At 41.7% G+C, this 15,154-nt stretch overlaps 1 protein-coding gene across 1 annotated transcript in view; it reads left to right on the top strand.

Moving 5' to 3' along the window:
• TTC29 (tetratricopeptide repeat domain 29) overlaps nt 1-15,154 on the top strand; it is a 146,010-nt gene that overhangs the window by 36,321 nt on the left and 94,535 nt on the right. The gene's annotated exons all lie outside the window — the stretch shown is intronic.

The raw sequence follows: 15,154 nt of genomic DNA, 5'->3' as shown, positions 1-15,154 counted from the left end.
GTGCTGAGCAAGAAGACCAGTGTGTCTGCTGCCCAGTGAGTAAGGAAGAAAGTGGAAAGAGAGGAGCAAAGGTTAGACCAGGAGACTGGGGATCACACTGGCGCTTTTAGAACAAGGTAAGGTCTTGGAATTTTATTCTAAATTGACAGGAAACTCCAAAGATATATTGATGTGAGAAAATGCCCATGATACATTGAATAGAAAAATAAAACACAAATGCAATGTAAAATATAATTATACTTGATAAGTACCACACACCATGTTAACAGTGGTTATTTTTTTAATGTGAGGATCATAGATGATTATAAAAGTATGCACTAAAGAGATATTACTTATTATAATTTTAGAAGTTATCTTTTTAACTTCTGGCCTATTGTGAAAAGTAGTTTTATTTTTAAATTTGTAAAAATGGAGGAAGTTCTTGCTTAAATGAAGTAAAATTCAAAGCAAAATTCTTGCTTAAGCTTTTAAAAATTACTATTCCCTTTTCACAGATGAGGTAAATGCTTTTTTAAGTTTTTAAAAAGTATCTTCATTTTGAGAATGAGGAAACTGAGACATGAAGAGGTGAAGCTGGTTAGTGGTGGAGCTGGTATTAACTAATCAACTAGCTTCAGAGCCTGTGCTAGCTAGTAGCCACTGCTCTACGCAAACAAATAATTGCTTTACTTTTAAGATGAGCCAATTATAAAAATTCCTGAAAATTATATACTAAACTATAACTCAGTACTTTTTGCTCTCTACTATAGGAAACCCCCAATTGAATAAAGTAAAAAAAATTTTTAAATAATTTAAGCCATCCAATTCTTTCACTTATGATAACAAATCATGTATAATCAAACTGTCAATTACTGGTCCCAAAAAAGAAGCCATAGAAGAAATAAGAAATAATATCAGAAAATAAGGGCTGAAGAAGTCAGGGCTACATTGATGGAATTTTATAACCGTGGTCCCAGTGAGATTCAGGTAGCTATTAATAAATATATCCTAAATTTTTCTAAAATTTTTATTTTTTATTTTTAATGTTTGGTTTGATTTCTTTTCAAAGTTTTCATTGTTGTTCTATTACAGTTGTCCCATTTTTTTCCCCTGCCCCACTCACCTAATCCCCTCTCCTGCAGTCAGTCCCCCACCCTGTTGTCTATGTCCATGGGTGATTTATATTAGCTCCTTGACTAGACCCTTCCCCTTCTATGCCCCCTTCTCCCCCTCTCTCCTCCCCTCTGGTCACTTGACAGTGTTCCTTGTTTCCCTGCCTCTGGTTCTAATTTGCTCATTTGTTTTGTTCATTAGATTCCTCTTATAGGTGAGATCATATGGTATTTGTCTTTCACCACCTGGCTTATTTCACTTAGCATAATACTCTCCAGTTCCATCCATGCTGTTGCAAAGGCAGGAGTTCCTTCTTTCTTTCTGCTGCATAGTATTCCACTGTGTAAATGTACCACAGTTTTCTGATCCACTCATCCACTGATGGGCACTTAGGCTGTTTCCAGGACTTGGCTATTATAAATACTGTTGCTATGAACATAGGGTTGCATGGGTTCTTTTGAATTGGTGTTTCAGGATTCTTTGGGTATAATCCTTAAATTTCTTTTACTATGATAAAAAAGTATGTAATAAAATTTTCCCTCTTAATTGTTTTTAACTGGGCAGTTTCGTGGTGTTAAAGATATTCACATGGCTGTACCGCTAGTCAGAACTTTTTCATCTTGCAAAATTGAAAGTCAATACTTATTAAACAATTCCTAACTTTTTGTTCTGACTTCAAAAAAAAAAATCTCTCAATGCATTTCTATTGAAGGATTTATTCATTGCTTCGTTTATTCATTCACCCATCCCTTTACTCATTCAGAAAAGATTGGTGTGCCTACTTACCTTATGATTGGTAACCATGGCACCATGCTGCCCACATCATTTTAGTGGCTGGGAGTGAGGATGAGTTTGGGAAATGTGATCAGGTCAGGACTGATGTGGAGCAGATCCTTAGCTTGCGCACATTTAGATGCCACCACCTAGCACAGTAAAATGCACCCCGATTCCACAGTAAATAGAATGTTTTAACTATGAAATTATTTTAAGTTAGGTTGTGTTGTTTTGTTTTACAACTACTGTTTATCAGATCCAAATTTCTTTTCTATGGCTTTAATCAATTCATAGGTCCTGAGAACCATGCTTTTATTGCCTGATGGATAAAGTGACTGATTTGGTGTTGATGAAAATTCTAGAGATTGCCTTCGAGAGTCTGATATTCCTAGCAATGGTGAAAATGATCTGTGCAGCTTTTATAATTTGGGGTAGAATTTTCATGAGGACAGTAAACTAGGACTTTCAAGAATATGTGGCTCGAGTAGAATGGGGACTCACCTGGCTGTAGGATTCCCCCCGAGGTGACGGTGGTGTAACTTCCGCATATCTGATCTGATTGGTCTAGACAAGCTAATGGAGGCCCCACAGCAACAGCTAGGTGGCAGCTGTGCTCAGGGGCAGGTGGCAGCCTCCTGATTCCAGGGGTGCCCATTCGGGTTCAAACAGGATACCAGCCGGCAGATGGCAAAGGCAGGTTGTCAGGACCCAGCCGAGCAGGCTGTAGTCCAGGGCATGGCTCCAGCACCCTCGGGGAACTATAGAGCAAATGAACTTGAGCAGAAGCCATAGTCACAGGGACTGGGCACCTGAGTGCAATCCGGGCGAGTGTTCAGCCCACTGGCACATATGCGCCCAGAGCCTCACTCAGAGCCCCCTGGCCAGAGTCAAGCATAGCAGACAAGTTCCACTCCCCACTTCTGTGGAATATAAGGTCTTTGTGTACAGTGTGGCCTGGTTGCCATTGACTCAAGGGCCGGCAGTCTCATTCTTTGGGTCAGTTATTTTGACTATAGCTGGGGTGGCAGACTTGGTGTAGTCATGGACTGACTTGTAGCAAATCAGTGGCTATATCTTCAGTCACAGTTGTGGCCTATTTGCAAGGATTATCATGCAAACAAGACAAATGGTCACTGGAGAAAGCTCTCAGACGTCAGACATGGGATCAGTAGGTGTTATGCCCATTTGGAGGTGTAGCAGGGCCAGATGTGAGACCCTGGGAGAGAGAGGGCTTTTCAAAAGACACAGTTAGGGAGACAGCGGCTCCTCCCCTGGCATGGTCTGGGGCCACGGCAACAAGAACACAATGATGTGGCAGAACCTTACCTTCAGTCTGCTCCTGCCGGGTCAGCGTTAGTGGCTGGGTGCAGCAGCAGCCGCTTCCCTGGCGTGACCAAGGGCCTGGGGTCCAAGCCTTGCAGCTTTATGGAGGGCTGGTAAACTAGTGCAATGTTGACCACATCAGCATTTATAGTTGAACCTTCCTTCTTCCCCTTCCAGTGATTTAGAATCTGGCTTTAACCCTTGCTTTTGATCAAATTAATGGACTTAGCGCTAAGGACTAACTGGTTTCCGTGGTGCATTGCGGAAAGCCAGTCTCTTTCTGGGAGGCTAGTCTGGAGGAGCATCAGTCTTGGACCCTTAATTTCTGTCTGCTTTTTGTCCTGTCACTCCTCCCCCACTTCCAATGGGTGGCTTCTAAGTATTCTCTGTCACTCTGGTAGCAACCTGTTCTATTTCAACCCATGAGCTTTGAGTCTGGACTTGCCTGTGGGAGAGCAGGAAGATGATTAGAAAGAGCTGGTGGGTGACAGCCCCAGGATGCTGACCATCTTCACTGGAGACAGGCAGGGGAAGACCAGTGCAGGAATTGCTTAGGAAATGCACATCCATCAGTTCAGAAAGCCAGTATCTGTGACTTTAGCACAGGGATTGATTAAAAGTTCACTGGGATCTACAGCACCGATTCCAAGTTCTCCCAGTGACTGAAGAAAGGTAGAGTTGTCTCGGTTAGCTTGCAGCTCAGGTCTTAGAATTATTGTTGACATGGACAGATTCTAGATGGTGTATCTCAGTGTGGCCTGCCAGGGCTCAGAGGGCACCGGCAGTAGGGTGGTGGGGTGAAGACATACCGGAATGACTCTCAGTCACTACCTGGCCATTCTGAAGGCTGACCACAGCACCACCCAGAGACTCTTCCCACTCCAGTGTTGCTCTTTACTCTATCGCCAGCCCCCTGACTTGCTTCCAGAAGGCCACGGTGTGGGCCTGGACGGGGACCCAGTCTGCTGGGACAGCTGCCATGCTAACAAGGTAACTGGGCAGTGACACTCACGGCGGGCCTGCTGGAGCGGCACCGCTTTGAGACGACTTCCAGGGACAGGAGCAGCCGCAGGTGTGTTGGTCTCCCCCTGCTCTCCCACTGGAGGCTGTATGTTTAGGGAGGCATCATCCAGCTCCTGGTGTGATGGGGGCCAGACAGAATAGCAGTAGGACGCGGCAGACCCTTGATACCAGCCGTGTCCCGCCAGCTCTACGTTCATGCTTTGAGGTCACACAGCCCCTCCTGGGCATGATCAGCAGAGGGGCAGGAGGGAGAGGCATGGGGGCTGAGGTCTCTGCCTGTGGCTGCAGTTAAGGGACATGGGTACACACAGCAAGGTGTGCCACTCCGGCATTCATAGTTTGGACCGCACCAGTGTCTCCTGTGTCAGGAGACAGGGGCTGGGGTGATGCCTTGCCATAGGTCGGGATTGATTTCCTTGGAAGCACTGAGCCTGACTTGTTTCCTTGGACTCTCCTTAGAGCCCACCTTATTTTCTAGAAAACCAGACTACATGGGGTCAGGGCTGGACAAGTTAGCCCTTACCTCTAAAGTCTTCAAATTCTGCATGAAGAAGCCTGTTAATATAGAGATTATGGACACAGAAGCCCTGTCCTTTAAGAACTAGGACGAGGCCACAACCTTGAGTAAGACTCAAAGCTTCAAAAGAAGCTCTACTCCCAAAGGCTAATTGTTTTCAGGAACCGATCAAAGTAGAAGAGAAGCAGTGAGTTAAATTAAGAGAGGGCCAATCCTCAGTCCTGTAAGAATTCCTGCTCGACACTGGGTTGAGTGAGGTGCTGTTCTTATAACTGTCCCCCAGCTCCAGGGATAAGCAGGGGACTCTACCAGCTCCACGTGGCCAATGAACAGAGCCAAGGGCAGACCACCCACTTTGCATGCCTTTAAATACAAGGACTAAATAGACTGCTTCTAATTGAGGGGTGTAGGAAATGCAAGGAAAACAAAACATTTGTCATGTAACAGCTTCCCCAGTGACTGAGTCAACTCCAAGCCCCAGCCCTCCCTATATGTGTGAGGGGAATGGCATTTTTCATGTCCAGCTCTTTGCACGTTAGGCTGGTTGAAGGAAGTTAGTTTTTCAAAGAAGGTCTCCTGCAGGGAAGCCTCTTAGGACTGACCGTCCTCATACACAGCCTGATCCTTTAGCCCTGTCCCCTCTGCCTTGCCCTCAGACTTGCCATGTGCTTGGGCTCCCACGTGCACCTCACTGTAACCATGTCTGTGATTGTAGTTATCTCTTCGCTTGATGGAGGAAGACTTTTCCAGCCATCCCACACACACTTGTCATGGGGTCACACCTGCGGCCCTGTTTTGCTTTGCTTCTCCACAATGCCAAGACAAGGACAGCTGTTGTATACATCGCTGGTACTTCCCGTTTACTCATTTCTGAGAGAATTTCCATTTCCTATCATATCTGTTAAGGATTGCATTGTGGGCCCCAAATAGATGTCGAATTCTTAATCTCCAATACCTTTAAAGTCACCTTATTGAAACAAGAGTCTTTGTAGATGATCAAGGTAAGATGCAGTCATTAAGGTGAGCCCTAATGCAATATGGCTGGTCTCCCCATAAAAAAGGGGGAAATTAGGCAGAGAGACAGATATGTGCAGAGGGAAAATGAAGCGAAGGCATAGGGAGAACACCATCTACAAGCCAAGGAACACCGGAAGCTACCAAAAACTAGGACGGTGGCCCTGAACAGATTCTCCTCACAGCTGACCTCTCAAGTACAGGTTTCCAGCCTCTAGACCTGAGAGAGAAAAAATTCTGCTACTTAAGCCACTCAGTTTGTGGTACTTCGTAATGGCAGCCCCAGAAAACTAACACAACATTCAATATGGTGTCAATAATCTTTCTTAATTTAAAAAAGAAGAAGATATTATTTCAGGGGGCAAAAGGGAAATATAATAGTTGTAGAGTGATCTGACTTTATGAGTGAAGAATGTAATGTTTCTTCATGTCAAAGTGACAGGTAAAGCATTTGTGGTAGGGTGGTGATCAACTGAATACTATCTAAAATCATATAAGGAGATTTTTTTAAACTCCTAACATCTCATATAAATAATCTTTCCCTAGAGTTTTGGCTTTTTACCTTATTCTCTTTTCCACAATAAACATGACTTCATTTGGTGAATTTTTTTTTTCCTTTGGCATTTTAAATGAAGTTTATCATCATGATATTCAGCTCTCAAAAAGAAGGTTAAAATACAATAATGCCATCAACATTTTTAATATCATCAAAGATGCCCCATCAAAATTGATAGAAATTTCATGGTAATTTCTTATTTGTCATAGGGTAGTGTTTGCCAGTTTATTAGAAAAACAACCTTAATAACTAAAAGTAATGCAAAAGATATATCAGTTTTTAGTGTGGTGTTTTATTTTCCCTTTCATTTTATTAAAAATTAATAGAAATGTAAGCGCCATTGAGAGGATTTAAAACCTATCAGATACACACCATCTCATCTCAACTGAGGTGGCCGCTGGAGAAACCCACCGCTGAGGCGGAGTGAAGGGAGACACACTTGGCCTATGTGCCCCTTTGTGCTCCTAGAACTGGTTACCTTGTGCATGTACTGTTTTTTAATTGGGGAAAACAACTAGCTAATTTCTAAAAATCCATTGAATTCAAAAGTATCCAAAAAGACAGAAGGTTTTAACGGTTGGTAAGAAATCATAGCGATGATTCAAGAACCGTTATAGATCGAACCCCATTATTAATGAAGTAGAAAAGAGGGGGGAAATGTGAATTGCTAACTGGCCTTCAGATAGCTAGGGAAACCCGAGTCTACAGGAGTATTAAACATATGGGACAAAAGCTTTAAATAAAGAAATAAACTGGAAACTTGCAAATTCACACAGAGGGATTATGTGAGTAATAGCTGATAGACGCTGAATGACTATCTTGGTTTAAACACTTAGCACATGTCTAACCATCAGGCTACAGATGAAGTCTAGCAGAGGAAAAACTGTGACATCGGGCAATAAGCTGAAATTCGCTTGACGGTGTTGTTGGCTGGTTAACCACGTGCATCTGGGCCAGCTCTGTCATCCTTGTGGAGCTTCCTTTCCGTGGCTCTGCAGGGAGGGCGGGCGAGCTCCCACTCTGGGCTATTCGCTCACCTCCAGCTCTGAGTGCCGCGGCTGCTGAAACGGCTTTTGGAATATCAGTCTTTAAAAACTCTGTCAACTTCTTTACTTATTAGGGAGAGGAAAATGTCAGCTTATAGAAAGCAGAGATGAAGCCCCAAATTAACCTCTTTGTACCGCTCTTCATTATTTAAAGAAAAATCAGTGCGAGCTGTTCAGAGAGCTGTTTTGACAACCCGGTAAGTGAAATGCCTGGTGCTCTGCTTGGCACATGTGGCATGCAGGCCTGCGTCACTGCTGCTGCTGCTTTCACATTTTCCCCCTCCCAGGGTCGTGCCTGTCACTTACACCATCAGGGCGACAGGCAGTGGTTTCAGTGAGTCCCCAGTTAAAACTGGAGAAAGTGCTCCGGGAGGCCAGCGTCAGGAGTGAGAAGGCCCGCTGGTGAGCCCACTCACCGCCTGCAGCTGGGGCCTGCGGCTCTGCTCGCCCCTGGCATCTCCCTTCATCTCCCTGCTCCTCCTTGGAGCTCCGACATTCCATCTCGGTCCTCTGACCGGCTGCTCCCCTGCCGCTGCCTCCGTGTGCTCCCTCTAGGTCTACACAGGAGGTGCAAATCTACCACGATGCCTCCGTGTGCTCCCTCTAGGTCTACACAGGAGGTGCAAATCTACCACGATGCCTCCGTGTGCTCCCTCTAGGTCTACACAGGAGGTGCAAATCTACCACAAGGCAATGCAGGAAAACTTCTTTGAAAATTATTCTTCTTTGGCTTGTGTCTGTTTGTGTTTTTTTCTTAAGTAAAAAACAAAAAACCACCTGCCCTGTTTTTATTGAAGATTTCCTGTCTGTTCATTCAGAGCATTAAGCATAGATGCCTTCCCAGGTGCTTCGATCACTTGTGTGTGTGCAGCAGGTACACATTCTCTCGGTTCCCAGAGCTCAAAGGCTTTTTCTGCTTGTCCCTATTGTTCCTCTAGGACGCTGGGCTCCTGCGTACACTTTAAAAGGGTCCTAGCTTGGGTGGAGAACAGAAGACTTTTCACAAGTACTCATAATTCCTAAAAGCTGAGGTTCAAGACAAGATGCTGTAAGGGTGGCACCAAAGGTCAGGAAAGGCTCCTTTCTATGGAGTAACAGGTGGATGTGGGTTTAGTAAATTGTGAAACAGTACTCAGTTGTTAAACTGGGTTGGGAACTGATATTCAATTCTTTTAGATGAATGAATTTTAGAGCCATTATTAGATCTCAGAAGTCATCAAGCTCAGACCCTGATTTACTGGATGAGAAAACTGAAACAGAGTGATTAAACACTTTGCCACGGCCACATAGTTCCTTTATTATATTTATTTAGAGAGAGAGGCAGTGGGGAGAGAGGGAGATAAACATCAATGTGAGAGAGAAACATCACTTAGTGGCCTCTTGTAGGCACTCTGACTGGGGACCGAACCTGCAACCTAAGTATGTGCCCAGGCATGTGCCCTGACCGGGAATTGAACCAGCGACCTTTTGCTTTGTGGGATGATGCCCAACCAACCAAGCAACACCAGTTGGGGTCCACATAGCTTCTTAGCAGCAGGTGCAAGTCCCGATCCAGAGCCCCATTTCCCTGTCCCCTCACTATTCCCTCTCTGTGTCATACTCAACACAGATACACACAGACTATCTCAGTACTGTGTGATCCTTCAAACTGATTTAGCAGTACCATTTTAGATGGACTTAAATCAGATGTATCTGCGATGTGCAAAATGGCAGTCACACATGTGTATTATGTAAAATACAAAGTGCTTTTCCTCGTGCATGACATAGGTGATATTATTCCCCATTTCAGCTTTGCGGAAAATAGGATTCTGAAAGGTTTGATGACAGCTAAAGCATGTCAGCACCAAGACTGGGCCCTGTGTCTTTAGATCTTAGGCTCAGGATTCTTTCTACTACATCCCTACACAAAGGTTTGCTCAGCAGAGACGTCGACAAAGTTGGCCTTCTGGGTTTACTTATTTGTATTAACATTATAATTTAAAAGGCTCTGAAATAAAACTAACTGTGACAAAAATATACATAAAAAAAAATTATATCTCCCTTTTTAAATCCCCTGGCATTTGCCAGCTCGTCCAACCATTTTCCTCGTGGTCCTTTCCCTCCATTACTACCCCCGCCCCCGCCAAGATGCCATGTAGGGTTCCGTGGGAATCTCTCCCCGTCAGTGGGTACTAGTGACCTGACCCCCTCATGACTTAATCTTTACTGCCATTTTAGCCTATCCAGACTGTGCGTAGGAAGGATGGTTCTGTAAGAAAACTAGATCCATGAAGGTAATACAGGCTGCTAGTATACATTTTCACATTTTCTAAGGTGCATCTGGCTTGATCAGCTTAAGAAACTGATCATTTTATATTTGAATAAAAGTGAATTTAATATTTAGAAGTTTTTTTCCATAAATTAAGTAAATTAGCATTGCTTTTTCTATATAAAGTAATTGTCACTTTGCGGGGAATGTCAGTTTATTCTCCATCTGCTATATGTACTTGTTCATGAGACCTTATAGTATTTAATCAGGAGATCCTTTTAAAGTATTGATAGCCACAAGAAAATTATTCCATGTTTGATCTGTGTTAAAGAATCAAAGTCCAAGATCTTTGAATGGAACTTAGAATAAAAATGTAATTAGGTTACATCCCTAAAGTCTGATATATCTTTAAACAAGACTGCAAATGAAACTTTATTAGAGCTTCAAATGAATTATTTCACTGCCTTTTTTTTTTTTTTTTAATTCATTTTCTTCCCCTTCTCTTTCATGTCTGTGTTACTGACAGAGCTGCTTGTATTTTACCTGTCTTTCTCAGGGTGTTTTAATTATTTACTGCTTAACAAGCTCTGTGGAGCGGAAGCCTCATCCAGCAGGTTTCTCCTTTTCAAAGCTTCGCGAGGACGTCTGGAGTAGCTGCACCGAGCCTGCAGCCCTTGACACATTGAATAAACCGCTCTGGAGGCAGGATTTCCTCTGATGCTCTGAGAAGAGGCACCTCCCCAGGGTGTCTCATCAGAGGGGCCCCTGACCAGGAGTAAGGGGGGGTGTCAGGTGGAAGTTGGGTGAAGTGTACTCTTTCCAACTAGTGACTCTTAATCTGAATAAGTGACGCTGTCCCCTGCTATTTAGGCTTTAAAGCATCTCATGATAACAGTCCCATCCAGATTTGCTCCAAATGGCAAACCTGGAAAAATCATTGATAACATGGCATGAAAAGCTACCGACTGTGTGCAAAGCCCCCGGCACTCTGCATGGCGCCAACCCAGTTGATTTAATGCCCCTCCCAACCGCACCCCAAAGTTGGCACTGTTATTCTCAGTCAGAGTTCTTCAAGGAGGGGGGCAAATGGTTCGATTATATCATGTTGTTGAGGTTCAGACTGTGATCTCTGCCTTTGAGTCAAACGTTGGACACAGTTTCTAAAAACGGGTCACCTTAGGGAAGTAAAGCCCCCTGGTCTTTGGGCATCAGCTCTGCCACCTGCTTGGTATATGAATTTAGGCAAGAGAATCCCTAGGGATGTTTTCCTCATCTCTAAAACATAGACACTGACAAATCTACGTAGCAGCTACTATCATGCTTGGTACATGATAAGTGCTCAACTAACATTATTTTCTCCCTCCACACTCAGCTTAATGATTACTATCAGTTTGTTAGTTTCTGTAATATCCAAAAGAGCACATGCTTATTTTCCATCAAAACCACCATGCATAGGGCAAAAGTTAATGCTCTCCTTACTCACCTCCAGCTTCCATAAGTTAATCAATACTCATACTTTGGTATATGTGCTTCCATACCTTTCTCTTAGCTTATATAAACATACATACATATCATGAGCAATATGTAATTCAAGTAAGAATTACATTATTGATTAAGTCCAGAGCAATATAATTCATTAGTTGATCTCATGCCAATATTGACTTTATTTCTCCTCAGACTTTTTTTATGCTTGTCAACACCTTTAACTTAGTATTTTAAGATGAGATGGAAACCAGTAAAGGAAAACAATTTATTATTTGAGGATAATAGGAAGCTCTAGGGGCTCTGCAAGGTTTGTAATGTCTAGTGGTGAATTTACTATTTCTACATTACACAAATGTTTCACATTTTAAAAAATTGAGTAATCTCAATACTTCTGATTACAGTTAAGAGCAAAGCTATTTAATACTTAATCCTTGGAAGTTACAAAACTTGGATAGAAACCACTTGTCTAAAGTTTATTAGAACATAGATCAGCCAAGGTTTCCATCACTGACCACCATCCAGCTATCTAAAATCACAAACAACAACAATTAATAATTCCTGCAGGGCCCTGGCTGGTGTGGCTCAGTGGACTAAGCGCCAGCCTGTGAACCAAAAGGTTGCCAGTTCAAGTCCTGGTCCGATCACATGCCTGGGTTTCAGTCCACTTCCTCGGTTGGGGGCCGGCGAGAGGCATTGATCAATGTTTCTCTCCCTCTCTCTCCTTCTCTTCCTCCCTCTCTGAAAATAAGTAAATACAATCTTTTTTGAAATTCTTACAGAATATTGTAGGGATCCAAGCAAATCTTCTGGATTTTATTTATTTTTATATTTGATTCAGGCATACAATACAGAGCTTAGACAATCATATACTTTACAAAGTGTTCCGCTCAGTATTTCCGGTACCCACCTGGCACTGCACAGTTACTGCAATATTATTGGCTACATTCTCTGTGCTGCTCTTTACAGCCCCATGACTATTTTGTAAATGCCAATCTGTACTTCCCAATGCTGTCACCTCTTTCACCCAGCCCCCTAGCCCTCCACCAGTCCTCACATCTTCTCTATTTTAAAAACCAGTGTACTAGCATTGCCAACATAGGTAATGAAGCCCTTGGCGAGTCTCTCCCATGCCTGTCTGCCTGGGGTCCCTTCTGTGGTCTGGTTTAGTGTCCCATGCTCTTTCACAGAGGTGTGGTAGCATTCCTATAATGTCCACCTGAAGGCTTTGCTCAGAATGCTAAAGGAAGAATGTCATTTTCTAAATAGCATCTTTAATTTCTTCTAAGTATCCCAAAGTAGCTACAAAAGTTATGGGCTCATTTTCTTCCTGGTTAAAGATGCTTTGGAGTGACAGAACAAAATCTTCATTTCCCAGTGTTTCATTTTGCAGTGGTGCGCAGGGGTCCTCATACAGAACAAATCTCCTCTGACAAGAGAGAAACCCTTGAAAGTGATAGTTTCCACTGGGAAGTGTGACAGACCCTTAGCTACCACTGCATGTATAGTGTTGTTATAATTATCATAACTGAATGTCAAAACCTAAAGATAATACAAAATGTCCGTGCAGTTAAACTGAAATGGAAAGCAGGGTCTTTTGTTTTTACAAAAGGACAATAACGTTTTTCTCTTTCTGCAACTATTCAATATTGCTTCTAGCAGATTTTATGTCTATATTGTACAGAACAGTAATTTACCACCAAAGATGCCCAGTAGCTCCAGATTACACTGTAATGGGCTCTACATAAAGCTTTATTGTTCCTTTAGGTTGCTGTTTTAAACTAAAGTGGAATATTTCCCTAAATTCTTCAACAAATGTGCACCATTTAAGACTAAATATGCTTAAGATTTGTAGGAGTGCTGCTGCTGAACTAGGCCTCGTGGACCTGTCAGATTATTTTCAAGTAGTTGTTTCTGTGACATTATTTCTACTGGCAAATGTACAAGTTGATAGAAAAGGAAATAATTAGCTACTTTCAGAACTGCTGATGCATGGAGCTAAAGCAGGCCAGTTTGAGCGTCTTAGAGATTGTGACATTTTAAATTACCTGAACAAAAAAAAAAAAAAAACAACGACCCAGGAGCCATCTTTGGGTATAATTAACATCTTGCCTAATGAATGTCAGGTCTAGACAGAGTCACACTTTATTTATGAAATATCATTTTATTCAAACTTGCTTTCACCCTTATTATATTGCAAAGTTTAGATTTGGGTGCTGTTTTCTTAAGTGGAGCAACTTCTTTTTTTTTTTCTTTTCCCTCCCCCTTCAAGTAATCAATGCACTGCTGAATGAGTTCATTTTAATGCACTCAATCATGCCTCTAATGTTCGTAGCTCACGGGCGCAAGCATCAGTAATGCAGGAATGTTATATGGCTTTAGTTTGGGCCATTTCATAAAATATTCATGGAATCAAAAATGTGCATCAAAATAGCGGCTAGGAGAATTACATTTATGTTCCTGCTTTTATGGCAGCTTCACATTTAAACCCATTTGTGTTAATATCTAGTCAATCTTCCTACTTTAAAAAAAAACTAAAATGGGAGAGATCATATACATTCTCCTTTGCTTAATATTTGTTCTAGACATCTGCTGCGATACAACAAATATCTATAAACTTTCAGAAATGTTGTGCAGCGAAGAGGAGCAAGCAACAATTTGAATATTACCCAAATATATAAAATCTTATTTCTCTATGTAGTATTTTCTTAGCAGCCTACCAAGCAGTCTTGCAGTTTATAACATTGCTTGGGTTTTTGTTTGTATTTTTAAATAAATGGATAGATTCCTAGTTTGTGTGGGCTTTAGGTAAAATGAAACTCCTTTCTAGTAGTTTTATTTTGAAAGCACTTTCCTTTATGCGACAAACAAAATATATGTCCTTTATGTGTCAACCTTTTTATTGTTTATGGAAATGTAATGTAATTGTTTTTTTTTTAAACAAACAAACAAACAAACAAAAAAACCCTGAGGTTTAGGCTTCTTCTATCCATACCTGGATCCTCTTGTTCTACACAGCTGATCGTGGTGTGTCCCCTAAAAAATGCTTTCTGATACTCCCTCATATTATTGAGGTAAATTGATTAATCCTGGTATTGGTGGAAGGCCATCTCCAGTCCATCCAACAAAACATTTTGGCTCCATTTTCTTCCCCGAATCACTTGAAATGTTAGTGGACTCTGTAATTTTCCAGGCTCCCAGGTGAGCAATAGTTCATAAGTCTTCCTTCTCACCATTACTCTTGTGACCTGTGTTACTCATGGTGAGGATGGAGATTTGCTGGTACTTCCTGGTGCACCTGATAGAGCTCCAGTCTCCCTGGGAGACTTTTAACCTCTATGAATATTACCAAGGGCTTCCCTGTTCTGTCCTAATTTCAGTTACCTTTTATTTTTGGGACACTTTGGTGTAACCATTCTTCTCTCTGACCTCTTCCTCAATAGGAAGTAATGTTCGCATTTGATAATTCCAGAAAAGGGCAAATTATCTAGACACTTGTCCTTCAATGAGATTGATGGTAGAATCTGAAATATGGATTCCAGCCTGGTTCTAATATATTAAAATTTATTTTTATAAAGTTTATTTTATGATAAAGGATAGACTATATATGAATACTGTGAAGTTATAAAGGAATGCTATCAGTCAAGTTGGAAAATCTGGTTAATCTTTATTTAAATTTACATTTAGTTTTCTCAAAATGATCACTCTGTTGATGGCTATTTATGGTATTTCTCTCAGGTATATTCAAGTTAAATTTTAAAAAAGATGTATTAGATCTCAATAAATATCTATTCTCAATATCAGAATCATTATTCAGAAAGTAATAAAATCTTTAAAACCCTATTCACAGTTGGAAGTATAAGTTGGATGTAAGTCCTATCATTGTTAATCATGCTTTAAGGGAAATAGTTGCATATTTAAATGACTATGCTCCCTTTATAGTATAGACATATATTTTGATATTTTAAATAGAATATTATGTTATTTTATAATATATACTTTCAAATTCTGACCAGCCGTTAGCAGTTTTAGTCAAGCTGTTTGTATGCTTAAGGTCATTTGGACCAAATCCCTGCTGG

This window comes from Furipterus horrens, unplaced genomic scaffold, assembly GCF_987537825.1.
Source record: "Furipterus horrens unplaced genomic scaffold, mFurHor1.1.pri manual_scaffold_10, whole genome shotgun sequence".
NCBI classification, from domain to species: Eukaryota; Metazoa; Chordata; class Mammalia; order Chiroptera; family Furipteridae; genus Furipterus; species Furipterus horrens.
Note: the sequence above shows the minus strand (reverse complement) of the source record. Positions and strands in the feature narration are given on the sequence as shown.